General features: G+C 55.1%; 22 non-coding genes across 22 annotated transcripts; 10 read left to right on the top strand and 12 right to left on the bottom strand.

Moving 5' to 3' along the window:
- Positions 1-626: 626 nt before the first annotated feature.
- Positions 627-746, top strand: LOC134546127 (U5 spliceosomal RNA). Its single transcript, XR_010079076.1, has one exon. It is a non-coding gene; the product is annotated as a U5 spliceosomal RNA (small nuclear RNA).
- Positions 747-1,045: 299 nt separating this feature from the next.
- LOC134546087 (U1 spliceosomal RNA) lies at positions 1,046-1,208 on the bottom strand. The gene has a single exon (XR_010079036.1). It is a non-coding gene; the product is annotated as a U1 spliceosomal RNA (small nuclear RNA).
- A 543-nt stretch (positions 1,209-1,751) lies between these two features.
- On the top strand, positions 1,752-1,871 carry LOC134546126 (U5 spliceosomal RNA). The gene has a single exon (XR_010079075.1). It is a non-coding gene; the product is annotated as a U5 spliceosomal RNA (small nuclear RNA).
- Positions 1,872-2,170: 299 nt separating this feature from the next.
- LOC134546086 (U1 spliceosomal RNA) lies at positions 2,171-2,333 on the bottom strand. Its single transcript, XR_010079035.1, has one exon. It is a non-coding gene; the product is annotated as a U1 spliceosomal RNA (small nuclear RNA).
- A 6,359-nt stretch (positions 2,334-8,692) lies between these two features.
- Positions 8,693-8,855, bottom strand: LOC134546085 (U1 spliceosomal RNA). Its single transcript, XR_010079034.1, has one exon. It is a non-coding gene; the product is annotated as a U1 spliceosomal RNA (small nuclear RNA).
- Positions 8,856-9,398: 543 nt separating this feature from the next.
- Positions 9,399-9,518, top strand: LOC134546125 (U5 spliceosomal RNA). Its single transcript, XR_010079074.1, has one exon. It is a non-coding gene; the product is annotated as a U5 spliceosomal RNA (small nuclear RNA).
- A 299-nt stretch (positions 9,519-9,817) lies between these two features.
- LOC134546084 (U1 spliceosomal RNA) lies at positions 9,818-9,980 on the bottom strand. Its single transcript, XR_010079033.1, has one exon. It is a non-coding gene; the product is annotated as a U1 spliceosomal RNA (small nuclear RNA).
- A 543-nt stretch (positions 9,981-10,523) lies between these two features.
- On the top strand, positions 10,524-10,643 carry LOC134546123 (U5 spliceosomal RNA). The gene has a single exon (XR_010079072.1). It is a non-coding gene; the product is annotated as a U5 spliceosomal RNA (small nuclear RNA).
- A 299-nt stretch (positions 10,644-10,942) lies between these two features.
- LOC134546083 (U1 spliceosomal RNA) lies at positions 10,943-11,105 on the bottom strand. The gene has a single exon (XR_010079032.1). It is a non-coding gene; the product is annotated as a U1 spliceosomal RNA (small nuclear RNA).
- Positions 11,106-11,648: 543 nt separating this feature from the next.
- On the top strand, positions 11,649-11,768 carry LOC134546122 (U5 spliceosomal RNA). The gene has a single exon (XR_010079071.1). It is a non-coding gene; the product is annotated as a U5 spliceosomal RNA (small nuclear RNA).
- Positions 11,769-12,067: 299 nt separating this feature from the next.
- LOC134546079 (U1 spliceosomal RNA) lies at positions 12,068-12,230 on the bottom strand. Its single transcript, XR_010079028.1, has one exon. It is a non-coding gene; the product is annotated as a U1 spliceosomal RNA (small nuclear RNA).
- Positions 12,231-12,773: 543 nt separating this feature from the next.
- LOC134546121 (U5 spliceosomal RNA) lies at positions 12,774-12,893 on the top strand. Its single transcript, XR_010079070.1, has one exon. It is a non-coding gene; the product is annotated as a U5 spliceosomal RNA (small nuclear RNA).
- Positions 12,894-13,192: 299 nt separating this feature from the next.
- On the bottom strand, positions 13,193-13,355 carry LOC134546068 (U1 spliceosomal RNA). The gene has a single exon (XR_010079017.1). It is a non-coding gene; the product is annotated as a U1 spliceosomal RNA (small nuclear RNA).
- A 543-nt stretch (positions 13,356-13,898) lies between these two features.
- LOC134546120 (U5 spliceosomal RNA) lies at positions 13,899-14,018 on the top strand. The gene has a single exon (XR_010079069.1). It is a non-coding gene; the product is annotated as a U5 spliceosomal RNA (small nuclear RNA).
- Positions 14,019-14,317: 299 nt separating this feature from the next.
- Positions 14,318-14,480, bottom strand: LOC134546124 (U1 spliceosomal RNA). Its single transcript, XR_010079073.1, has one exon. It is a non-coding gene; the product is annotated as a U1 spliceosomal RNA (small nuclear RNA).
- A 543-nt stretch (positions 14,481-15,023) lies between these two features.
- LOC134546119 (U5 spliceosomal RNA) lies at positions 15,024-15,143 on the top strand. Its single transcript, XR_010079068.1, has one exon. It is a non-coding gene; the product is annotated as a U5 spliceosomal RNA (small nuclear RNA).
- A 299-nt stretch (positions 15,144-15,442) lies between these two features.
- LOC134546113 (U1 spliceosomal RNA) lies at positions 15,443-15,605 on the bottom strand. The gene has a single exon (XR_010079062.1). It is a non-coding gene; the product is annotated as a U1 spliceosomal RNA (small nuclear RNA).
- A 6,326-nt stretch (positions 15,606-21,931) lies between these two features.
- LOC134546102 (U1 spliceosomal RNA) lies at positions 21,932-22,094 on the bottom strand. Its single transcript, XR_010079051.1, has one exon. It is a non-coding gene; the product is annotated as a U1 spliceosomal RNA (small nuclear RNA).
- A 543-nt stretch (positions 22,095-22,637) lies between these two features.
- LOC134546118 (U5 spliceosomal RNA) lies at positions 22,638-22,757 on the top strand. Its single transcript, XR_010079067.1, has one exon. It is a non-coding gene; the product is annotated as a U5 spliceosomal RNA (small nuclear RNA).
- A 299-nt stretch (positions 22,758-23,056) lies between these two features.
- On the bottom strand, positions 23,057-23,219 carry LOC134546091 (U1 spliceosomal RNA). The gene has a single exon (XR_010079040.1). It is a non-coding gene; the product is annotated as a U1 spliceosomal RNA (small nuclear RNA).
- Positions 23,220-23,762: 543 nt separating this feature from the next.
- LOC134546117 (U5 spliceosomal RNA) lies at positions 23,763-23,882 on the top strand. Its single transcript, XR_010079066.1, has one exon. It is a non-coding gene; the product is annotated as a U5 spliceosomal RNA (small nuclear RNA).
- A 299-nt stretch (positions 23,883-24,181) lies between these two features.
- LOC134546062 (U1 spliceosomal RNA) lies at positions 24,182-24,344 on the bottom strand. The gene has a single exon (XR_010079011.1). It is a non-coding gene; the product is annotated as a U1 spliceosomal RNA (small nuclear RNA).
- Positions 24,345-26,181: the final 1,837 nt, after the last annotated feature.

The raw sequence follows: 26,181 nt of genomic DNA, 5'->3' as shown, positions 1-26,181 counted from the left end.
CTAACTATTCTCTTTGAATATCATGCTCAACCGCTTACTTCAAGCCCTTTGTCCGCAATTGTAGCCACGAGCCAGGTAAGTATGCTGCGCAGTGTTTCGCTTTTCTATTTCACTTGGAGCTCGGACCACCTCATCAACGTGTTTTGAGGTTATGTACTTCTACCTCCGAAACAGCTCTTTCCCCAGACATAACACTCCCGTGCCAGTTCATCACACTACATGACAGTACACACCAACAATGCAAATACAATTTCTTCCTACAACTGCCCGTTTCTACTCGCACCTCGTTTCCTTTGTTTCTGTACCCACGGCGACGGTCGACCGCCGCGTGCATTTGGTTACCCCGTTTGCCGCGTGGCGGCACTTGGTTACACCGTTTGCCGCGTGGCGGCACTCGGGTCGTCGCGTCCGCCTCGGCAAAAAGGCGGGCACCACGGCACAGTCGAGAGGGGAACTTTTTTCCATTAGCAACATACCTAGGGTTTCACGAAATATCGAGTGCCGTGTCCCACGAGGCGATTTTCGGACGATTCGCGGCTTCAGGCTGCACGACCGTACGCTATTTTCACCATTAGTGGTGGTCCGCACATTTTTCCTATATAGTCCGGATTTTCAAAGTTTCAACCGTGCTCTGGTTTCCCTTCAAACGCATAAATCTTTCGCCTTTTACTAAAGATTTCCGTGGAGGGGAACATTTGATGAGTCTTTAAACAATTTTTTGTTGTGCCCAGTGTTTACACACTGGGCCGGTTACCGTTAAACCACTGGGCCCGGGGGTGAGGCGGGGAGGGGGAAATCTGAAAAATCGAATTGGACAAGTATCGTTCATGGGAATTTTTTTTTTCTTTTTTCAACTATTACCATGCACAATTACGTACCTTCCTTCCGCACTTTCAAGACGGTGGGGTTGTTCGCCAAGGCACCGTAAACTTGAGACCTACGAATGCATTACATACCATACACAGATGAAAAAAAAAAAAAAAATTACACTTCACTGTACATAATTCTTAACACTACTTCACAACTACTAAGTTGAAATTTTTTCACCGGGACAGCGCGAACGCAGTCCCGACTACCAAAAATTACGCGCCCGAGTTACCCACATTTGGGGTAATCGCAGAGGTCAGCTCAACCGAAGTGCAAGGGAAGAGCCTCACCCTGGGGGAACCCCCTGCTTGATCAGGGTAGCCCCTACGCCAGGTAAGTATGCTGCGCAGTGTTTCGCTTTTCTATTTCACTTGGAGCTCGGACCACCTCATCAACGTGTTTTGAGGTTATGTACTTCTACCTCCGAAACAGCTCTTTCCCCAGACATAACACTCCCGTGCCAGTTCATCACACTACATGACAGTACACACCAACAATGCAAATACAATTTCTTCCTACAACTGCCCGTTTCTACTCGCACCTCGTTTCCTTTGTTTCTGTACCCACGGCGACGGTCGACCGCCGCGTGCATTTGGTTACCCCGTTTGCCGCGTGGCGGCACTTGGTTACACCGTTTGCCGCGTGGCGGCACTCGGGTCGTCGCGTCCGCCTCGGCAAAAAGGCGGGCACCACGGCACAGTCGAGAGGGGAACTTTTTTCCATTAGCAACATACCTAGGGTTTCACGAAATATCGAGTGCCGTGTCCCACGAGGCGATTTTCGGACGATTCGCGGCTTCAGGCTGCACGACCGTACGCTATTTTCACCATTAGTGGTGGTCCGCACATTTTTCCTATATAGTCCGGATTTTCAAAGTTTCAACCGTGCTCTGGTTTCCCTTCAAACGCATAAATCTTTCGCCTTTTACTAAAGATTTCCGTGGAGGGGAACATTTGATGAGTCTTTAAACAATTTTTTGTTGTGCCCAGTGTTTACACACTGGGCCGGTTACCGTTAAACCACTGGGCCCGGGGGTGAGGCGGGGAGGGGGAAATCTGAAAAATCGAATTGGACAAGTATCGTTCATGGGAATTTTTTTTTTCTTTTTTCAACTATTACCATGCACAATTACGTACCTTCCTTCCGCACTTTCAAGACGGTGGGGTTGTTCGCCAAGGCACCGTAAACTTGAGACCTACGAATGCATTACATACCATACACAGATGAAAAAAAAAAAAAAAATTACACTTCACTGTACATAATTCTTAACACTACTTCACAACTACTAAGTTGAAATTTTTTCACCGGGACAGCGCGAACGCAGTCCCGACTACCAAAAATTACGCGCCCGAGTTACCCACATTTGGGGTAATCGCAGAGGTCAGCTCAACCGAAGTGCAAGGGAAGAGCCTCACCCTGGGGGAACCCCCTGCTTGATCAGGGTAGCCCCTACGCCAGGTAAGTATGCTGCGCAGTGTTTCGCTTTTCTATTTCACTTGGAGCTCGGACCACCTCATCAACGTGTTTTGAGGTTATGTACTTCTACCTCCGAAACAGCTCTTTCCCCAGACATAACACTCCCGTGCCAGTTCATCACACTACATGACAGTACACACCAACAATGCAAATACAATTTCTTCCTACAACTGCCCGTTTCTACTCGCACCTCGTTTCCTTTGTTTCTGTACCCACGGCGACGGTCGACCGCCGCGTGCATTTGGTTACCCCGTTTGCCGCGTGGCGGCACTTGGTTACACCGTTTGCCGCGTGGCGGCACTCGGGTCGTCGCGTCCGCCTCGGCAAAAAGGCGGGCACCACGGCACAGTCGAGAGGGGAACTTTTTTCCATTAGCAACATACCTAGGGTTTCACGAAATATCGAGTGCCGTGTCCCACGAGGCGATTTTCGGACGATTCGCGGCTTCAGGCTGCACGACCGTACGCTATTTTCACCATTAGTGGTGGTCCGCACATTTTTCCTATATAGTCCGGATTTTCAAAGTTTCAACCGTGCTCTGGTTTCCCTTCAAAGGCATCAAACTGTTCAGGGGAATTTTTTAAAAGCTTTTTGAAGCAAATCTGAGCACTTTTGGCCATTAACTAACTGGTTTCCTTTCAGCAATTTCAGCGAGCCGCCGAGACCTGCTGCTGCTAGTTCCTGAGTCGACCACCAGGAGTGCTCTTGTGTAGATCTAGTTCTTAGATCCTAGATCTTCTTCTTGTGAGTGCTGTGCGCCACCGAGTCGCGGCCTATTGGGGCGGCTGAGGGGGGAGTTTGGAATGGACTCCCTCCCGATGAAGCCAAACCAGGGCGGGGGCGACCTCGGTCAGAGGCCATCGGCCGAGGCCACTTCTTGTGACTCCCGGCAACCAAGTTGTAGCCTATTGGGGAGGCCGAGGGGAGAGTTTGGAATGGACTCTCTCCCGATGACGCCGAACCAGGGCGGGGACGACTTTGGTCCGAGGCCCTCGGCCGAGGCCGGTTCTGGCGATGTGATGACTACTGACAATCGGCCACCCCAGCCACGACAATACTGTGGACCGCATCGCCAGCGCTTGGAGACCATGCAAGTCGGGTCTGGGGAGGCGGGCGCTGCTGGGGTCGGGGGGGTGGCTCCGCCTCCCTCCCCCGCGCCGGCCGGGCTGCGCACCCAGACTGTTTGCATTAAGGTCAGCGAGACGAAACATCTTCACGGCCTGGACGTCTCCACCATCCTCGCTCTGCCTACGACTACCTCTGCTCCAACACCACCAACTGTGACTACTACTACCACCACGGCCTGCATCACTTCACCGATCATGTCTCCTGCGCCTTCTCTTCCGCTGTTGCCGACCGACTCACCGCCTGCCGCCGTTCCTCCTGCTGCGACTGCTACTCCCATGGACACCGGCTTCATCGTTCCCACGAAGACCGTCAAGCGCGCCCACCCCGACCAGCACTCCTCCGACGATGCCGTCCCTACCAGCAACCGCTACGACAGTCTCCTCAGTCTACCGGATACCGACACCGACGACGGCGCTGGGGCTGCCTCCTCGGACCGACCCTTGACTGCCAAGCCCCGCCGCAAGCAGCATGCTAAACGGCACCGGCCCGACACGCAACCTCCTCCTGTGCCCTTCACCACTCTCCCGGGCCCCTCTTCGACGAGTCCCAGCTCATCTCGTGCTCCACCCCGCCCTCCAGCCTCGCAGCCTCGTGCCTCCTCCTCGGCGGCGCCTCGCCCGCCTACCTCCACTCCTCGCACGCCTCGCATGCCTCCGATCGCCTGCCTTCTCACGCCCACAGCCGGCCCCTTCGCCACTGCACAACGTTTTCAGTCTCTCCTCTCCGGTCCTCTCTCTGTCACCTCCGTCAATGACCGCACCTCCTTTTATACCAGCAACCCTCAGGACCACCAGCTCCTATTTGACGAACTCCAACGCCTCGGATATAAACCCTACACCCATCTCCGCCCCGACGAGCGTGCCGATCGAGTTGTGATCAAGAAACTCCCTCTCTCCACGACGGCTGACGAGGTCACCCAGTCCCTGCTCGACCTGCACCTACCTGTGGCATCTGTGGTGGCCATGCGCACCTCTCCTACTTCAACGACCCGGCCTTTCCTGGTCACTACATCCGGTCTGGGTGAGGCAGCCCCCTTCCTGAAGTTGAAGACATTGGGCTGCTGGGTGGTGGCAGTTGAGAAATACCGCGGCTCGGGGCGCGTACCTCAGTGCTACCGCTGCCAGCGGCCTGGACACCCGTCCTCCCGATGCCACCGGGACCTCGCCTGTTTCAAGTGCGCTGGGCCCCACTGGTCTCGGGACTGCACCTCGACTACCCGACGCTGCACGCTCTGTGACGGGGCCCACTTCGCTACTTCCACTGACTGTCGCGTGATTCAGGCTTACCTGCGCCGACACCCTCAACGACTCACTGACGCCACGACGACTGCCGTGGGGACCGGGCCCTCTGTCCCGTCCCTGTCCGATCCCAAGACGTTTCCTGCTCTCTCCACCAATGCTTGGGCACGCCCTCCCCCCGTTGTACCGGTTGTTCCCCCCTCTGCCACCTCGCACCCTCCTCCTTCCGCTCCTTCTTCTGACTCTCGACCGCTTGCCTCCGACTCAGACTGCTCGTCGCTTTCATCCCTCATTCACGACTTCATTTCATTCATCCGACAGTACCTCCCGCTCATCCGGACTGTCCTGACGGCACTCTCCCGAGCCCGCACCTCCACCGAGAAGTTCGAAGTGCTCCTCCAGGCCCTTCTGAATTTCTTCGATGGATCCCGCCCCTCCCCTTAGTGTCCTCATCTGGAACGTCTTTTCCCTCCTCCCTAAGCTCCACGACCTTTTGCACCTGCTCCACGAGCGATCGCCCGACGTCGTGTTCCTTTCTGAGACCTGGCTCTCCCCCTCTGCCCCCGTCCTGGTCCCCGGGTATGCGGTCCACCGTGCCGATCGCGTTGGTCGGGGCGGGGGGGTGGCGTTACTCGTCCGCAACACCATTTCACATCATCGCCGTCGCATCCCTTCTTCCCCCGCGGCCGAGGCGGTTGCTGTGCGCTTGCACGGCCTCCCGTACTCCCTGACCTTGGTATCCTTGTACCTCCCCCCTCAGTTCGCCTTTCCCACGGCCGACGTTGTCGCCCTCGGTCGGCTCGACGCCCACGTCGTGCTGGCCGGGGACTTCAACGCCACCCATCCCTTCTGGGGCTGTGCCGCCGCAAACCGGCGGGGCAGCTCCCTCCGGCAACTCCTTCGGCGTACTCCTCTCTCTCTTTATGCCCCTCCGACCCCGACATTTTTTCCGGCCCAGCTCAACCGGCAACCCAGCATCATCGACTTTGCACTGTCCACGCCCCTCCCCATTCTCTCGGATCTCACCACCATCGCCTCCGGCACCTCCGACCACTTGCCTGTTCTTGCCACACTTCACTTTCACCCCCATTCTAACCCCCACCTCCCCCGCTTCGATTTTCCCAAGGCCGACTGGGGCGGTTTTCAGCGTTCCCTCTCCGCTGCCATTGACCTGTCTGTTCCGTTCGATACCCCTGCCCGCCTTGACGCCAACGTTCTCTCGCTGACCGACGCCATTTCCGCGGCCGCCTCTGCCAACATACCTCTGGTTCCCCCCCGTCCCCTTGTCGACCCATTTCCGCCTTACCTCCGGGACGCCTTGTCCTTGCGCAACCGCTTCCGCGTCCTCTGGCAGGCTAGTCGTTCCCTGCTGCACCGGCGGGTGTACCTGGTGCTGCGGGGGCGCTGCCGGCGATTGGTCGCGGAGTGGAGGGCCCGTCTGGAGACTCGGCGTCTCCAATCCCTCTCTGCTTGCTCCGGCTCCCTCTGGTCTCACGTCCGTCGTCTCCGCTCGGTTCCTACCACCATCCCCCCGCTGACCACCCCCACGGGTGTGGCGGAAACGGCCTCGGAGCGATCCGAGGCGGTGGCCGCCTACCTGGCGACCACCTTCGCATCCGCACCCGGCCCTTCCCTGTCCTCCGAGTCTTCGGACGACGAGGACGGGGCCCGCCTCCTGTCTCGCCACGTCACTTTGCCCCCCCTTCCGGCCACCTTCCCCCTGCCGCTCGTCACGCCTTCCGAGGTCCGCACCCTGCTCGCCCGCCTTCGGCCCCGTTCTGCTCCTGGCCACGACTCTCTGCCCTCCCCCGTGCTCCGTGCCCTACCTCGCAAGGCCCTTGTGTTTCTGACCCGTCTTTTCAACGCAATGTTCCTCCTCTGCCACTTCCCCACCCCCTGGAAAACCGCCATCGTCTCACCCATCCCCAAACCTGGCAAGCCCCCGTCTCTCCCTTCATCTTTTCGGCCCATCTCGCTTCTTCCTATTCTGTCCAAGGTCGCGGAACGGGCGATCCACCGCCGTCTCCTCTTTCAAGTCACCACCCTGGACCTTCTACCCCGCCACCAGTTCGGTTTCCGCCCCCGCCACTCGACGACCCACGCCATTGCCCGTGTGGAGCACCTGGTGGTCCAGGGATTCGCCAGGCGGCAACACACGGGCATGGTGCTTCTTGACCTCGCCCGTGCTTTCGATTCCGTTCCGCATGCCCAGCTCCTCCAGCGCCTCTCTGCCACCGACCTCTCATCTCATCTCGTCCGCCTCCTCTGCTCCTTCCTGGAGGGTCGCACCTTCCGGGTTCGGGTGGAGGGGGTCCTCTCCGGCCCCCGCCCCATCTCCGCCGGCGTCCCCCAGGGCGCCATTCTCTCACCGCTACTTTTTACCCTCCACATCTCTGATCTCAAGCCCCCTCCCGGCACCTATCTTGTCCAGTACGCCGATGATACCTGTCTCCTGGCCTCTTCAGTTTCCGAGCGGCTGCTCTGCGACCGTCTCGGCCGCGGCCTCACTTCCCTCAACAATCAGTTCCTCGCGCATGGCATCGGGCTCAATCACTCTAAATCACGATCCATCCTCTTCTCCCGACTTCATCCACACCACGACCACCCGCCAGTCATCTCCGCCGTAGCCATCCCCTGGTCGCCTCGCATCCGTTATCTGGGGGTCACCCTAGACAATACCTTTACTTTTCTGCCGCACCTCGACTCCATCCGCACCAAGTCCCGTGCCGTCATGGCTCAGCTGGCCACCGTACTCAGACCGACATCCGGCACCCCTCTCGACGTTCGTGTGACTGCCTACCGTTCCTTCGTTCTTCCCCACTTCCTCTACGCGTGCCCGGCTTGGGTCCACTCCTCTCTGTACAACCTCCGTCCGATCGCCCGGTCCTACTTTCTCGGTGCCCGCCTCCTGCTCGGTCTCCCTCGCGCCACCTTACGGCAGACCCTCCTGGACCAGACTGGGCTCCCGCACTTACACGAGCTGCTCTGCAAGGTGACTAAGAAGTTCCTCCGCCACTGCCGGCGTTCTGACAACCCCCTGATCCGACTCCTTGCAGAGCCCCTGCCTGACGCCCCTCACCCCCGCCGACCGCTCTTTACCTACGATCATTTGAGACGCCCTGACCCCGATGACGTTGACGCTGGTGCAGTCGCGGCTGGTGGGCCCGGCAGCTGACGACGGTGATCACCACGTCCACGGTTGGCTCTGAGGAATGTTACCAGGCATCATCCCATCACGATCTCTGCTCTCAGTGAACTACTGCCTACCATCGCCACTGCTCCGGACCGTCTTCATCTGCGGCCCGGCACCTTCTGCGCCCCGAGTCGCCCCCGGCAGCCCACAGAAGATTCGCCGCCCAACAAGCAGCTGGACCTCTAGGACGGTATCGTCGGAGGGGCCCCGTTTCGTCAGTGTTGAATAAAGATTGTCACCATTCGCCCTTGTGGCCATGTATTCGTGTTCTATGTTGTGTTTTATTTGTGTTCACCTGTATCCGCTTTTTATATTAAAGATGAATTTTTTGGTGGGTAACTCCCTTCAGTGGGAGTTCCCTTTGTTAAAAAAAAAAAAAAAAAAAAAAAAAAAAAAAAAAAAAAAAAAAAAAAACTAAAGATTTCCGTGGAGGGGAACATTTGATGAGTCTTTAAACAATTTTTTGTTGTGCCCAGTGTTTACACACTGGGCCGGTTACCGTTAAACCACTGGGCCCGGGGGTGAGGCGGGGAGGGGGAAATCTGAAAAATCGAATTGGACAAGTATCGTTCATGGGAATTTTTTTTTTCTTTTTTCAACTATTACCATGCACAATTACGTACCTTCCTTCCGCACTTTCAAGACGGTGGGGTTGTTCGCCAAGGCACCGTAAACTTGAGACCTACGAATGCATTACATACCATACACAGATGAAAAAAAAAAAAAAAATTACACTTCACTGTACATAATTCTTAACACTACTTCACAACTACTAAGTTGAAATTTTTTCACCGGGACAGCGCGAACGCAGTCCCGACTACCAAAAATTACGCGCCCGAGTTACCCACATTTGGGGTAATCGCAGAGGTCAGCTCAACCGAAGTGCAAGGGAAGAGCCTCACCCTGGGGGAACCCCCTGCTTGATCAGGGTAGCCCCTACGCCAGGTAAGTATGCTGCGCAGTGTTTCGCTTTTCTATTTCACTTGGAGCTCGGACCACCTCATCAACGTGTTTTGAGGTTATGTACTTCTACCTCCGAAACAGCTCTTTCCCCAGACATAACACTCCCGTGCCAGTTCATCACACTACATGACAGTACACACCAACAATGCAAATACAATTTCTTCCTACAACTGCCCGTTTCTACTCGCACCTCGTTTCCTTTGTTTCTGTACCCACGGCGACGGTCGACCGCCGCGTGCATTTGGTTACCCCGTTTGCCGCGTGGCGGCACTTGGTTACACCGTTTGCCGCGTGGCGGCACTCGGGTCGTCGCGTCCGCCTCGGCAAAAAGGCGGGCACCACGGCACAGTCGAGAGGGGAACTTTTTTCCATTAGCAACATACCTAGGGTTTCACGAAATATCGAGTGCCGTGTCCCACGAGGCGATTTTCGGACGATTCGCGGCTTCAGGCTGCACGACCGTACGCTATTTTCACCATTAGTGGTGGTCCGCACATTTTTCCTATATAGTCCGGATTTTCAAAGTTTCAACCGTGCTCTGGTTTCCCTTCAAACGCATAAATCTTTCGCCTTTTACTAAAGATTTCCGTGGAGGGGAACATTTGATGAGTCTTTAAACAATTTTTTGTTGTGCCCAGTGTTTACACACTGGGCCGGTTACCGTTAAACCACTGGGCCCGGGGGTGAGGCGGGGAGGGGGAAATCTGAAAAATCGAATTGGACAAGTATCGTTCATGGGAATTTTTTTTTTCTTTTTTCAACTATTACCATGCACAATTACGTACCTTCCTTCCGCACTTTCAAGACGGTGGGGTTGTTCGCCAAGGCACCGTAAACTTGAGACCTACGAATGCATTACATACCATACACAGATGAAAAAAAAAAAAAAAATTACACTTCACTGTACATAATTCTTAACACTACTTCACAACTACTAAGTTGAAATTTTTTCACCGGGACAGCGCGAACGCAGTCCCGACTACCAAAAATTACGCGCCCGAGTTACCCACATTTGGGGTAATCGCAGAGGTCAGCTCAACCGAAGTGCAAGGGAAGAGCCTCACCCTGGGGGAACCCCCTGCTTGATCAGGGTAGCCCCTACGCCAGGTAAGTATGCTGCGCAGTGTTTCGCTTTTCTATTTCACTTGGAGCTCGGACCACCTCATCAACGTGTTTTGAGGTTATGTACTTCTACCTCCGAAACAGCTCTTTCCCCAGACATAACACTCCCGTGCCAGTTCATCACACTACATGACAGTACACACCAACAATGCAAATACAATTTCTTCCTACAACTGCCCGTTTCTACTCGCACCTCGTTTCCTTTGTTTCTGTACCCACGGCGACGGTCGACCGCCGCGTGCATTTGGTTACCCCGTTTGCCGCGTGGCGGCACTTGGTTACACCGTTTGCCGCGTGGCGGCACTCGGGTCGTCGCGTCCGCCTCGGCAAAAAGGCGGGCACCACGGCACAGTCGAGAGGGGAACTTTTTTCCATTAGCAACATACCTAGGGTTTCACGAAATATCGAGTGCCGTGTCCCACGAGGCGATTTTCGGACGATTCGCGGCTTCAGGCTGCACGACCGTACGCTATTTTCACCATTAGTGGTGGTCCGCACATTTTTCCTATATAGTCCGGATTTTCAAAGTTTCAACCGTGCTCTGGTTTCCCTTCAAACGCATAAATCTTTCGCCTTTTACTAAAGATTTCCGTGGAGGGGAACATTTGATGAGTCTTTAAACAATTTTTTGTTGTGCCCAGTGTTTACACACTGGGCCGGTTACCGTTAAACCACTGGGCCCGGGGGTGAGGCGGGGAGGGGGAAATCTGAAAAATCGAATTGGACAAGTATCGTTCATGGGAATTTTTTTTTTCTTTTTTCAACTATTACCATGCACAATTACGTACCTTCCTTCCGCACTTTCAAGACGGTGGGGTTGTTCGCCAAGGCACCGTAAACTTGAGACCTACGAATGCATTACATACCATACACAGATGAAAAAAAAAAAAAAAATTACACTTCACTGTACATAATTCTTAACACTACTTCACAACTACTAAGTTGAAATTTTTTCACCGGGACAGCGCGAACGCAGTCCCGACTACCAAAAATTACGCGCCCGAGTTACCCACATTTGGGGTAATCGCAGAGGTCAGCTCAACCGAAGTGCAAGGGAAGAGCCTCACCCTGGGGGAACCCCCTGCTTGATCAGGGTAGCCCCTACGCCAGGTAAGTATGCTGCGCAGTGTTTCGCTTTTCTATTTCACTTGGAGCTCGGACCACCTCATCAACGTGTTTTGAGGTTATGTACTTCTACCTCCGAAACAGCTCTTTCCCCAGACATAACACTCCCGTGCCAGTTCATCACACTACATGACAGTACACACCAACAATGCAAATACAATTTCTTCCTACAACTGCCCGTTTCTACTCGCACCTCGTTTCCTTTGTTTCTGTACCCACGGCGACGGTCGACCGCCGCGTGCATTTGGTTACCCCGTTTGCCGCGTGGCGGCACTTGGTTACACCGTTTGCCGCGTGGCGGCACTCGGGTCGTCGCGTCCGCCTCGGCAAAAAGGCGGGCACCACGGCACAGTCGAGAGGGGAACTTTTTTCCATTAGCAACATACCTAGGGTTTCACGAAATATCGAGTGCCGTGTCCCACGAGGCGATTTTCGGACGATTCGCGGCTTCAGGCTGCACGACCGTACGCTATTTTCACCATTAGTGGTGGTCCGCACATTTTTCCTATATAGTCCGGATTTTCAAAGTTTCAACCGTGCTCTGGTTTCCCTTCAAACGCATAAATCTTTCGCCTTTTACTAAAGATTTCCGTGGAGGGGAACATTTGATGAGTCTTTAAACAATTTTTTGTTGTGCCCAGTGTTTACACACTGGGCCGGTTACCGTTAAACCACTGGGCCCGGGGGTGAGGCGGGGAGGGGGAAATCTGAAAAATCGAATTGGACAAGTATCGTTCATGGGAATTTTTTTTTTCTTTTTTCAACTATTACCATGCACAATTACGTACCTTCCTTCCGCACTTTCAAGACGGTGGGGTTGTTCGCCAAGGCACCGTAAACTTGAGACCTACGAATGCATTACATACCATACACAGATGAAAAAAAAAAAAAAAATTACACTTCACTGTACATAATTCTTAACACTACTTCACAACTACTAAGTTGAAATTTTTTCACCGGGACAGCGCGAACGCAGTCCCGACTACCAAAAATTACGCGCCCGAGTTACCCACATTTGGGGTAATCGCAGAGGTCAGCTCAACCGAAGTGCAAGGGAAGAGCCTCACCCTGGGGGAACCCCCTGCTTGATCAGGGTAGCCCCTACGCCAGGTAAGTATGCTGCGCAGTGTTTCGCTTTTCTATTTCACTTGGAGCTCGGACCACCTCATCAACGTGTTTTGAGGTTATGTACTTCTACCTCCGAAACAGCTCTTTCCCCAGACATAACACTCCCGTGCCAGTTCATCACACTACATGACAGTACACACCAACAATGCAAATACAATTTCTTCCTACAACTGCCCGTTTCTACTCGCACCTCGTTTCCTTTGTTTCTGTACCCACGGCGACGGTCGACCGCCGCGTGCATTTGGTTACCCCGTTTGCCGCGTGGCGGCACTTGGTTACACCGTTTGCCGCGTGGCGGCACTCGGGTCGTCGCGTCCGCCTCGGCAAAAAGGCGGGCACCACGGCACAGTCGAGAGGGGAACTTTTTTCCATTAGCAACATACCTAGGGTTTCACGAAATATCGAGTGCCGTGTCCCACGAGGCGATTTTCGGACGATTCGCGGCTTCAGGCTGCACGACCGTACGCTATTTTCACCATTAGTGGTGGTCCGCACATTTTTCCTATATAGTCCGGATTTTCAAAGTTTCAACCGTGCTCTGGTTTCCCTTCAAACGCATAAATCTTTCGCCTTTTACTAAAGATTTCCGTGGAGGGGAACATTTGATGAGTCTTTAAACAATTTTTTGTTGTGCCCAGTGTTTACACACTGGGCCGGTTACCGTTAAACCACTGGGCCCGGGGGTGAGGCGGGGAGGGGGAAATCTGAAAAATCGAATTGGACAAGTATCGTTCATGGGAATTTTTTTTTTCTTTTTTCAACTATTACCATGCACAATTACGTACCTTCCTTCCGCACTTTCAAGACGGTGGGGTTGTTCGCCAAGGCACCGTAAACTTGAGACCTACGAATGCATTACATACCATACACAGATGAAAAAAAAAAAAAAAATTACACTTCACTGTACATAATTCTTAACACTACTTCACAACTACTAAGTTGAAATTTTTTCACCGGGACAGCGCGAACGCAGTCCCGACTACCAAAAATTACGCGCCCGAGTTACCCACATTTGGGGTAATCGCAGAGGTCAGCTCAACCGAAGTGCAAGGGAAGAGCCTCACCCTGGGGGAACCCCCTGCTTGATCAGGGTAGCCCCTACGCCAGGTAAGTATGCTGCGCAGTGTTTCGCTTTTCTATTTCACTTGGAGCTCGGACCACCTCATCAACGTGTTTTGAGGTTATGTACTTCTACCTCCGAAACAGCTCTTTCCCCAGACATAACACTCCCGTGCCAGTTCATCACACTACATGACAGTACACACCAACAATGCAAATACAATTTCTTCCTACAACTGCCCGTTTCTACTCGCACCTCGTTTCCTTTGTTTCTGTACCCACGGCGACGGTCGACCGCCGCGTGCATTTGGTTACCCCGTTTGCCGCGTGGCGGCACTTGGTTACACCGTTTGCCGCGTGGCGGCACTCGGGTCGTCGCGTCCGCCTCGGCAAAAAGGCGGGCACCACGGCACAGTCGAGAGGGGAACTTTTTTCCATTAGCAACATACCTAGGGTTTCACGAAATATCGAGTGCCGTGTCCCACGAGGCGATTTTCGGACGATTCGCGGCTTCAGGCTGCACGACCGTACGCTATTTTCACCATTAGTGGTGGTCCGCACATTTTTCCTATATAGTCCGGATTTTCAAAGTTTCAACCGTGCTCTGGTTTCCCTTCAAACGCATAAATCTTTCGCCTTTTACTAAAGATTTCCGTGGAGGGGAACATTTGATGAGTCTTTAAACAATTTTTTGTTGTGCCCAGTGTTTACACACTGGGCCGGTTACCGTTAAACCACTGGGCCCGGGGGTGAGGCGGGGAGGGGGAAATCTGAAAAATCGAATTGGACAAGTATCGTTCATGGGAATTTTTTTTTTCTTTTTTCAACTATTACCATGCACAATTACGTACCTTCCTTCCGCACTTTCAAGACGGTGGGGTTGTTCGCCAAGGCACCGTAAACTTGAGACCTACGAATGCATTACATACCATACACAGATGAAAAAAAAAAAAAAAATTACACTTCACTGTACATAATTCTTAACACTACTTCACAACTACTAAGTTGAAATTTTTTCACCGGGACAGCGCGAACGCAGTCCCGACTACCAAAAATTACGCGCCCGAGTTACCCACATTTGGGGTAATCGCAGAGGTCAGCTCAACCGAAGTGCAAGGGAAGAGCCTCACCCTGGGGGAACCCCCTGCTTGATCAGGGTAGCCCCTACGCCAGGTAAGTATGCTGCGCAGTGTTTCGCTTTTCTATTTCACTTGGAGCTCGGACCACCTCATCAACGTGTTTTGAGGTTATGTACTTCTACCTCCGAAACAGCTCTTTCCCCAGACATAACACTCCCGTGCCAGTTCATCACACTACATGACAGTACACACCAACAATGCAAATACAATTTCTTCCTACAACTGCCCGTTTCTACTCGCACCTCGTTTCCTTTGTTTCTGTACCCACGGCGACGGTCGACCGCCGCGTGCATTTGGTTACCCCGTTTGCCGCGTGGCGGCACTTGGTTACACCGTTTGCCGCGTGGCGGCACTCGGGTCGTCGCGTCCGCCTCGGCAAAAAGGCGGGCACCACGGCACAGTCGAGAGGGGAACTTTTTTCCATTAGCAACATACCTAGGGTTTCACGAAATATCGAGTGCCGTGTCCCACGAGGCGATTTTCGGACGATTCGCGGCTTCAGGCTGCACGACCGTACGCTATTTTCACCATTAGTGGTGGTCCGCACATTTTTCCTATATAGTCCGGATTTTCAAAGTTTCAACCGTGCTCTGGTTTCCCTTCAAACGCATAAATCTTTCGCCTTTTACTAAAGATTTCCGTGGAGGGGAACATTTGATGAGTCTTTAAACAATTTTTTGTTGTGCCCAGTGTTTACACACTGGGCCGGTTACCGTTAAACCACTGGGCCCGGGGGTGAGGCGGGGAGGGGGAAATCTGAAAAATCGAATTGGACAAGTATCGTTCATGGGAATTTTTTTTTTCTTTTTTCAACTATTACCATGCACAATTACGTACCTTCCTTCCGCACTTTCAAGACGGTGGGGTTGTTCGCCAAGGCACCGTAAACTTGAGACCTACGAATGCATTACATACCATACACAGATGAAAAAAAAAAAAAAAATTACACTTCACTGTACATAATTCTTAACACTACTTCACAACTACTAAGTTGAAATTTTTTCACCGGGACAGCGCGAACGCAGTCCCGACTACCAAAAATTACGCGCCCGAGTTACCCACATTTGGGGTAATCGCAGAGGTCAGCTCAACCGAAGTGCAAGGGAAGAGCCTCACCCTGGGGGAACCCCCTGCTTGATCAGGGTAGCCCCTACGCCAGGTAAGTATGCTGCGCAGTGTTTCGCTTTTCTATTTCACTTGGAGCTCGGACCACCTCATCAACGTGTTTTGAGGTTATGTACTTCTACCTCCGAAACAGCTCTTTCCCCAGACATAACACTCCCGTGCCAGTTCATCACACTACATGACAGTACACACCAACAATGCAAATACAATTTCTTCCTACAACTGCCCGTTTCTACTCGCACCTCGTTTCCTTTGTTTCTGTACCCACGGCGACGGTCGACCGCCGCGTGCATTTGGTTACCCCGTTTGCCGCGTGGCGGCACTTGGTTACACCGTTTGCCGCGTGGCGGCACTCGGGTCGTCGCGTCCGCCTCGGCAAAAAGGCGGGCACCACGGCACAGTCGAGAGGGGAACTTTTTTCCATTAGCAACATACCTAGGGTTTCACGAAATATCGAGTGCCGTGTCCCACGAGGCGATTTTCGGACGATTCGCGGCTTCAGGCTGCACGACCGTACGCTATTTTCACCATTAGTGGTGGTCCGCACATTTTTCCTATATAGTCCGGATTTTCAAAGTTTCAACCGTGCTCTGGTTTCCCTTCAAACTGCTCTTAGGTGCTACTCTGAGTGGTTTGCAGGGATTTCCTTAGTTAATTCGAGTTTTCCTCGCGTGCTTTTATAATCCGACCAGTCGTTTCTGGTGCGAAGACTTGCTGCTGGGTGCATATCCGGATCTGGTAACTCTCAGCAGCAAGCAACAGGGTCCCCCCCTGGGCATTGCTGGGGGGACTCTGCAGAAATAAATTCAACCCTCGGGTTCCACTAATTATTATTTTATTTTTATTTACAAGTTCTACTCAGCATCACTCCTATTATATTCACTCCATCTTCTTCCACTTTTAACTGACTGCTGACTGCTGCTGCTGCTTCCTGGGGCTGTCACCAGGTGGCCGAGAAGAGTAGTTCCTCCCAGGTGTGGCTCTTGGCCTGCCGACTTGATTGTTTCTCGTCGGCATGGCCGAGGGGGGGTCCGGGGAGGACCCGCCCCTGGGGGACTCCGACTTTGAGGGCCGACTCCAACCGCCATTGAGGGACTACACCAGGCCTCCTGGTGGCCACCGAGACCGGACGGGTGCCTCGGGCGATGCTGGAGCAGAGGGATGCTCGCCGCCCCCCACCCCCAGCCAGACCGGGATCCGCACCCAGGAGCGCTGCACGAAGGTGTCGGAGTCCAAGCATCACCAGATGGTGCCACCTGGCTTCTGCTCCGACACCCCCTTCACCCCGGACGTCACCATGGCAGCAACCCTCACCACCACGACCACCACCATGACGACCACGACAGTTTGCACTTTCACCCCCTCTGCTTCTCACCCCATCTCCTCACCATTCTCAGCGCCTTCCCCCTCACTGCCACTCATCCCTGTCGAGCCTGCGGCCCCCCGGGACGTGCCGATGGACACCGGCTTCAGCCTCCCCCGCCGGACGGTGAAGCGGCCGAGGATGGGGCGCGCCGAGGACCGCACCTCCATCTCCAACCGGTTTGGCGCCCTCGAGCTCGACTCCGCCGGCGAGGAGGGGACCTCGTCCCGGGACTCGTCACCTGCACCATCCACGTCATCCCGCATCTCACACCTCACCCGCCGCACCACCCCCCGACCGACTACGACCGCCGCGACTCAGCCATCGACCTCCGCTGCTCGTCAGCTGTCGCCTCGACCATCCACCTCCGCATCTGCACCTGGACCCCGCACCCGGCCTCCCACCCAACCTGCTGCCGCCCCCGCATCTGCCTCCGCCGCCGCCACCGTCAAGCCTACCCGCATGCCGCCCATCGGCTGCCGCCTCCCCATCACCACCAGCCCCTTCACCCTGGCCCAATCGTTTCAGTCGCTCCTTTCTGGCAAGCTATCCATCACCTCCGTCGACGGCCGCACCTCCTTTTACACCTCTAACGCCGCTGATCACACCTTCCTATACAACCACCTCACCCAGCTCGGCCATCAGCCTTTCACGCACCTGCGACAGGACGAGAAGGGGGACCGACTCGTCCTGAAGCGTCTCCCACTCACCACTACCCCCGAGGAGGTGCACGCCGCCCTCCTCGACCTGGACCTACCCGTTGCTTCCGTCACTCCGCTCCGCGTCACCGACACCGCCACGACCCGTCCGTTCCTGGTTAATACTCACCACCTGGGGGAGGCAGCTCCCTTCCTGGCTCTACGCTCCCTGGGCTGCTGGGTGGTCTCCGTCGAACGCTATCGTGGCAGCGGGCGGGTCCCGCAGTGTTACCGGTGCCAGCAGGCCGGCCACCCATCCACACGCTGCGAGAGGCCGGTGGCCTGTTTCAAGTGTGCCGGGCCCCACCGGTCCCGCGAGTGCACATCGACGACTCCGAAGTGCGTCAATTGCGGCGAGGCGCACTTCGCGACTTCCATGGACTGCCGGGTGAACCAGGCCTACCTCAGACGCCACCCCCCCCGACAACAGCCTGAGGCCACCCCGGCACCGCGACCGCGACCGCCAAACTTGACCGACGCTCGTGCCTTTCCCGCCGTCACCTCCAACGCCTGGACTCGGCGCGGTTCCGCCGCCGCCACCCTGTTCCCCTCCCGCGACGGGCCATCACCATCTGCACCTCAGGACCCCTCATCTCACCGACCGGACGCTGACGACACTTCTTTCACTACGATCATACGTGACCTCATCCAGCTGTTTCGGCAGTACTTTCCCTTCGTTCGCCGCACCCTGACCGCCCTGTCCCATGCCAAGTCCCCTTCGGAGAGATTCGAGGTGCTCCTCCAAGCGCTTCTGAGTCTCTTCGATGGATCCCCCGCCGCCCCTTAAGCTCCTAGTCTGGAACGCCTTTTCTTTGCTCCCTAAGCTTCTCGACTTCCTTCACCTCGTCGACGAGCACTCACCCGATGTCGTGTTCCTATCAGAGACCTGGCTGACCCCCGCTGTACCCCTCCGCGTCCCGGGATATGCCGTCCACCGCTCCGACCGTGATGGTCGGGGGGGTGGGGTGGCACTCCTGGTGCGCGACACCTTCACCCATCACCGCCGACACATTCCACCTTCACCCGCGACTGAGGCTGTGGCCGTGCGCCTGTTCGGACAGCCCTACTCCCTGACTCTAGTCTCCGTGTATCTCCCACCCCAATTTGCCTTCCCCTCTGCCGCCGTTGTCGCCCTCGGTCGGCTCGATGCCCATGTCGTGCTGGCCGGGGACTTCAACGCCACCCATCCCTACTGGGGCTGCGTCGCGGCCAACCGCCGAGGCAGCTCCCTCCGTCAGCTCCTCCGGCGTACTAACCTCTCCATCTGCGCCCCCGCCACCCCCACATTCTTCCCCGCTCAGCACCACCGTCATCCCAGTATCATCGACCTCGCCCTCACCACACCGCTCCCCATCATCTCTGGTCTCACCACGCTCACCGCCGGGGCCTCGGATCACCTGCCCGTCCTCGGCTCCCTTCACTTCTACCCCCATTCCAACCCGCACCTTCCCCGCTTCGACTTCCGCAACGCCGACTGGAATGGGTTCCAGACCACCCTCTCATCATCACTCGACCTCACCCTCCCCTTCGACACCCCCGACCGTCTCGACGCCAACGTCGTGTCATTCACCCGGGCCGTCTCTGCGGCCGCCTCCGCTCACATTCCGCTGGCCACTCCAAGTACCCGCATCACCCCCTTCCCGCCTTACCTGCGTGACGCCGTGGTCCTGCGCGACCGCTTCCGCGGCCTGTGGCAGGCCAACCGGTCCCCGTTGACACGGATGGTGTTCCTCCTGCTGCGGGGCCGGTGCCGCCGGATGGTCGCGGCGTGGAAGGCGCATTTGGAGACCCGGCGTCTCGGCTCCCTCGCCTCTGCATCCGGCTCTCTGTGGACCTACGTCCGGCGCCTCCGATCGGTCCCCACCACTATTCCCCCACTCACCCACTCGGCCGGGGTGGCGGAGACTGCCCCTGAGCGATCGGAGGCGGTCGCTGCCTACCTCGCGACCACGTTTGCCTCCGCTGACCCCCCCACCCTCTCCTCCGAGTCTTCGGACGACGGGGACACACCCCCCCCCCCTCGCACATCACGTCACTCTGCCCGTTCTTCCGGACTCTCTGCCATTCCCTCTCGCCACGCCATCGGAGGTGCGCACACTCCTCCTCCGTCTCAAGCCCCCTTCTGCCCCCGGTTCCGACTCTCTGCCTGCACCCGTCCTCCGTGCTCTTCCTCGGAAGGCGACGGTCTTCCTTACCCGCATCATCAACGCGATGTTCCTTCTCTGTCATTTCCCCACCCCTTGGAAAGTGGCCATTGTCTCACCCATACCCAAACCCGGGAAGCCCCCTTCCCTACCATCATCGTACCGCCCCATTTCTCTTCTACCCATCGTCTCTAAGGTCGCAGAGCGGACCATTCTCACACGCCTTCTCCTTCACGTCAACCTCTTGCATCTTCTCCCCCATCACCAGTTCGGTTTCCGCAAACGTCACTCCACCTCCCACGCCATCGCCCGTGTGGAGGTGCTGGCTGTCCAAGGTTTCGCACGGCGCCAACACACGGGCATGGTGCTTCTGGACCTTGCCCGGGCATTTGATTCCGTGCCCCATTCACTACTCGTTCACCGTCTCTCCGCCACCGACCTTCCGCCTCATCTCATACGCCTCATCTGCTCGTTCCTGGGGGGTCGTACCTTCCGGGTTCGGGTGGAGGGCGAACTCTCCGACCCCCGTCACATCATGGCCGGCGTCCCCCAGGGCGCCATCCTTTCACCCCTTCTCTTCACCCTTCACATCGCCGACCTGCAACCACCACCTGGCACTCACCTGGTTCAGTACGCCGATGACACTTGCCTCCTCGCTTCCTCCGTCTCCGAGCGGATGCTCGGCGACCGCCTGAGCCGCGGGCTCACATCACTCTCTACTCAGTTCCTCGCGCACGGCATCGGGCTGAACTGCTCGAAGACCCAATCCATTCTCTTCTCACGCATCCACCCACGCCAGGACCACCCCCCACGAGTTTCCAGCACTGCCATCCCCTGGTCACCCGAGGTCCGCTATCTGGGGGTGACCCTGGACAGTACCTTCACTTTCATCCCGCACCTTGCTTCCATGAAGACTCAATCCAGGGCGGTCTTGGCGCAGCTGGCACCGATACTGCGACCCTCATCTGGCACCCCCCTCCCGGTTCGCATCACCGCATTTCATTCCTACGTCATCCCACGCTTCACCTACGCATCCCCCGTGTGGGTTCATTCATCCCGTTTCAACCTTCGCCCCATTACCCGCACCTACTTCCTGGGGATTCGTCTCCTTCTCGGACTCCCCCGCGCCACCTCCAGGCTGACTCTCCTGGCAGACTCCGGCCTGCCCCACCTTCACCCTCTCCTTCGCTCCATGACAACTTACTTCCTACGCCGATGCCGACGCAGCGACAACCCCCTCATCCTTCAACTTGCGGAGCCGCTGCCTCCTGCACCCCACCCACGACGACCGCTCTTTTCGACTGACCACTTACGCGACGACTCCGACGACGACGCTGACGACGTCCCGGCGGCCGGTGGGCCCGGTAGATGACGGCGTAGACCTCCACGTCCACCGGTAGCCTCCGCGGACCCGCCACCATAGTTCACCATCTACATCGCCACTCCGTCTTCTTCCCATCGTCATCAGCATCGCCGTTTTCTCCGCGCGGCCTCCATCAGCTGCGCGGCTCCTGGATCAGCATCTCTTCACCCCCAGCAGTCCCTCACCCCCCCTCCACCCAACAAGTAGCCGGGACCTTCAAGAACCTCCGTGTTGGCGGGGTCCAGCATCGTCATGTTCTTCATCTTTGTGTTTATGTTCTGTACAGTGTTCTTGTCCACTGCCTTGTATGTATCTTTATGTATTAAATGATGTTTTTGTGTGTGGGCCCCTAAAAAAAAAAAAAAAAAAAAAAAAAAAAAAAAAAAAAAAAAAAAAAAAAAAAAAAAAAAAAAAAAAAAAAAAACTAAAGATTTCCGTGGAGGGGAACATTTGATGAGTCTTTAAACAATTTTTTGTTGTGCCCAGTGTTTACACACTGGGCCGGTTACCGTTAAACCACTGGGCCCGGGGGTGAGGCGGGGAGGGGGAAATCTGAAAAATCGAATTGGACAAGTATCGTTCATGGGAATTTTTTTTTTCTTTTTTCAACTATTACCATGCACAATTACGTACCTTCCTTCCGCACTTTCAAGACGGTGGGGTTGTTCGCCAAGGCACCGTAAACTTGAGACCTACGAATGCATTACATACCATACACAGATGAAAAAAAAAAAAAAAATTACACTTCACTGTACATAATTCTTAACACTACTTCACAACTACTAAGTTGAAATTTTTTCACCGGGACAGCGCGAACGCAGTCCCGACTACCAAAAATTACGCGCCCGAGTTACCCACATTTGGGGTAATCGCAGAGGTCAGCTCAACCGAAGTGCAAGGGAAGAGCCTCACCCTGGGGGAACCCCCTGCTTGATCAGGGTAGCCCCTACGCCAGGTAAGTATGCTGCGCAGTGTTTCGCTTTTCTATTTCACTTGGAGCTCGGACCACCTCATCAACGTGTTTTGAGGTTATGTACTTCTACCTCCGAAACAGCTCTTTCCCCAGACATAACACTCCCGTGCCAGTTCATCACACTACATGACAGTACACACCAACAATGCAAATACAATTTCTTCCTACAACTGCCCGTTTCTACTCGCACCTCGTTTCCTTTGTTTCTGTACCCACGGCGACGGTCGACCGCCGCGTGCATTTGGTTACCCCGTTTGCCGCGTGGCGGCACTTGGTTACACCGTTTGCCGCGTGGCGGCACTCGGGTCGTCGCGTCCGCCTCGGCAAAAAGGCGGGCACCACGGCACAGTCGAGAGGGGAACTTTTTTCCATTAGCAACATACCTAGGGTTTCACGAAATATCGAGTGCCGTGTCCCACGAGGCGATTTTCGGACGATTCGCGGCTTCAGGCTGCACGACCGTACGCTATTTTCACCATTAGTGGTGGTCCGCACATTTTTCCTATATAGTCCGGATTTTCAAAGTTTCAACCGTGCTCTGGTTTCCCTTCAAACGCATAAATCTTTCGCCTTTTACTAAAGATTTCCGTGGAGGGGAACATTTGATGAGTCTTTAAACAATTTTTTGTTGTGCCCAGTGTTTACACACTGGGCCGGTTACCGTTAAACCACTGGGCCCGGGGGTGAGGCGGGGAGGGGGAAATCTGAAAAATCGAATTGGACAAGTATCGTTCATGGGAATTTTTTTTTTCTTTTTTCAACTATTACCATGCACAATTACGTACCTTCCTTCCGCACTTTCAAGACGGTGGGGTTGTTCGCCAAGGCACCGTAAACTTGAGACCTACGAATGCATTACATACCATACACAGATGAAAAAAAAAAAAAAAATTACACTTCACTGTACATAATTCTTAACACTACTTCACAACTACTAAGTTGAAATTTTTTCACCGGGACAGCGCGAACGCAGTCCCGACTACCAAAAATTACGCGCCCGAGTTACCCACATTTGGGGTAATCGCAGAGGTCAGCTCAACCGAAGTGCAAGGGAAGAGCCTCACCCTGGGGGAACCCCCTGCTTGATCAGGGTAGCCCCTACGCCAGGTAAGTATGCTGCGCAGTGTTTCGCTTTTCTATTTCACTTGGAGCTCGGACCACCTCATCAACGTGTTTTGAGGTTATGTACTTCTACCTCCGAAACAGCTCTTTCCCCAGACATAACACTCCCGTGCCAGTTCATCACACTACATGACAGTACACACCAACAATGCAAATACAATTTCTTCCTACAACTGCCCGTTTCTACTCGCACCTCGTTTCCTTTGTTTCTGTACCCACGGCGACGGTCGACCGCCGCGTGCATTTGGTTACCCCGTTTGCCGCGTGGCGGCACTTGGTTACACCGTTTGCCGCGTGGCGGCACTCGGGTCGTCGCGTCCGCCTCGGCAAAAAGGCGGGCACCACGGCACAGTCGAGAGGGGAACTTTTTTCCATTAGCAACATACCTAGGGTTTCACGAAATATCGAGTGCCGTGTCCCACGAGGCGATTTTCGGACGATTCGCGGCTTCAGGCTGCACGACCGTACGCTATTTTCACCATTAGTGGTGGTCCGCACATTTTTCCTATATAGTCCGGATTTTCAAAGTTTCAACCGTGCTCTGGTTTCCCTTCAAACGCATAAATCTTTCGCCTTTTACTAAAGATTTCCGTGGAGGGGAACATTTGATGAGTCTTTAAACAATTTTTTGTTGTGCCCAGTGTTTACACACTGGGCCGGTTACCGTTAAACCACTGGGCCCGGGGGTGAGGCGGGGAGGGGGAAATCTGAAAAATCGAATTGGACAAGTATCGTTCATGGGAATTTTTTTTTTCTTTTTTCAACTATTACCATGCACAATTACGTACCTTCCTTCCGCACTTTCAAGACGGTGGGGTTGTTCGCCAAGGCACCGTAAACTTGAGACCTACGAATGCATTACATACCATACACAGATGAAAAAAAAAAAAAAAATTACACTTCACTGTACATAATTCTTAACACTACTTCACAACTACTAAGTTGAAATTTTTTCACCGGGACAGCGCGAACGCAGTCCCGACTACCAAAAATTACGCGCCCGAGTTACCCACATTTGGGGTAATCGCAGAGGTCAGCTCAACCGAAGTGCAAGGGAAGAGCCTCACCCTGGGGGAACCCCCTGCTTGATCAGGGTAGCCCCTACGCCAGGTAAGTATGCTGCGCAGTGTTTCGCTTTTCTATTTCACTTGGAGCTCGGACCACCTCATCAACGTGTTTTGAGGTTATGTACTTCTACCTCCGAAACAGCTCTTTCCCCAGACATAACACTCCCGTGCCAGTTCATCACACTACATGACAGTACACACCAACAATGCAAATACAATTTCTTCCTACAACTGCCCGTTTCTACTCGCACCTCGTTTCCTTTGTTTCTGTACCCACGGCGACGGTCGACCGCCGCGTGCATTTGGTTACCCCGTTTGCCGCGTGGCGGCACTTGGTTACACCGTTTGCCGCGTGGCGGCACTCGGGTCGTCGCGTCCGCCTCGGCAAAAAGGCGGGCACCACGGCACAGTCGAGAGGGGAACTTTTTTCCATTAGCAACATACCTAGGGTTTCACGAAATATCGAGTGCCGTGTCCCACGAGGCGATTTTCGGACGATTCGCGGCTTCAGGCTGCACGACCGTACGCTATTTTCACCATTAGTGGTGGTCCGCACATTTTTCCTATATAGTCCGGATTTTCAAAGTTTCAACCGTGCTCTGGTTTCCCTTCAAACTGCTCTTAGGTGCTACTCTGAGTGGTTTGCAGGGATTTCCTTAGTTAATTCGAGTTTTCCTCGCGTGCTTTTATAATCCGACCAGTCGTTTCTGGTGCGAAGACTTGCTGCTGGGTGCATATCCGGATCTGGTAACTCTCAGCAGCAAGCAACAGGGTCCCCCCCTGGGCATTGCTGGGGGGACTCTGCAGAAATAAATTCAACCCTCGGGTTCCACTAATTATTATTTTATTTTTATTTACAAGTTCTACTCAGCATCACTCCTATTATATTCACTCCATCTTCTTCCACCTTTAACTGACTGCTGACTGCTGCTGCTGCTTCCTGGGGCTGTCACCAGGTGGCCGAGAAGAGTAGTTCCTCCCAGGTGTGGCTCTTGGCCTGCCGACTTGATTGTTTCTCGTCGGCATGGCCGAGGGGGGGTCCGGGGAGGACCCGCCCCTGGGGGACTCCGACTTTGAGGGCCGACTCCAACCGCCATTGAGGGACTACACCAGGCCTCCTGGTGGCCACCGAGACCGGACGGGTGCCTCGGGCGATGCTGGAGCAGAGGGATGCTCGCCGCCCCCCACCCCCAGCCGGACCGGGATCCGCACCCAGGAGCGCTGCACGAAGGTGTCGGAGTCCAAGCATCACCAGATGGTGCCACCTGGCTTCTGCTCCGACACCCCCTTCACCCCGGACGTCACCATGGCAGCAACCCTCACCACCACGACCACCACCATGACGACCACGACAGTTTGCACTTTCACCCCCTCTGCTTCTCACCCCATCTCCTCACCATTCTCAGCGCCTTCCCCCTCACTGCCACTCATCCCTGTCGAGCCTGCGGCCCCCCGGGACGTGCCGATGGACACCGGCTTCAGCCTCCCCCGCCGGACGGTGAAGCGGCCGAGGATGGGGCGCGCCGAGGACCGCACCTCCATCTCCAACCGGTTTGGCGCCCTCGAGCTCGACTCCGCCGGCGAGGAGGGGACCTCGTCCCGGGACTCGTCACCTGCACCATCCACGTCATCCCGCATCTCACACCTCACCCGCCGCACCACCCCCCGACCGACTACGACCGCCGCGACTCAGCCATCGACCTCCGCTGCTCGTCAGCCGTCGCCTCGACCATCCACCTCCGCATCTGCACCTGGACCCCGCACCCGGCCTCCCACCCAACCTGCTGCCGCCCCCGCATCTGCCTCCGCCGCCGCCACCGTCAAGCCTACCCGCATGCCGCCCATCGGCTGCCGCCTCCCCATCACCACCAGCCCCTTCACCCTGGCC

The sequence above is a fragment of the Bacillus rossius genome, unplaced genomic scaffold (assembly GCF_032445375.1).
Source record: "Bacillus rossius redtenbacheri isolate Brsri unplaced genomic scaffold, Brsri_v3 Brsri_v3_scf97, whole genome shotgun sequence".
Taxonomy (NCBI): Eukaryota; Metazoa; Arthropoda; class Insecta; order Phasmatodea; family Bacillidae; genus Bacillus; species Bacillus rossius.
Note: the sequence above shows the minus strand (reverse complement) of the source record. Positions and strands in the feature narration are given on the sequence as shown.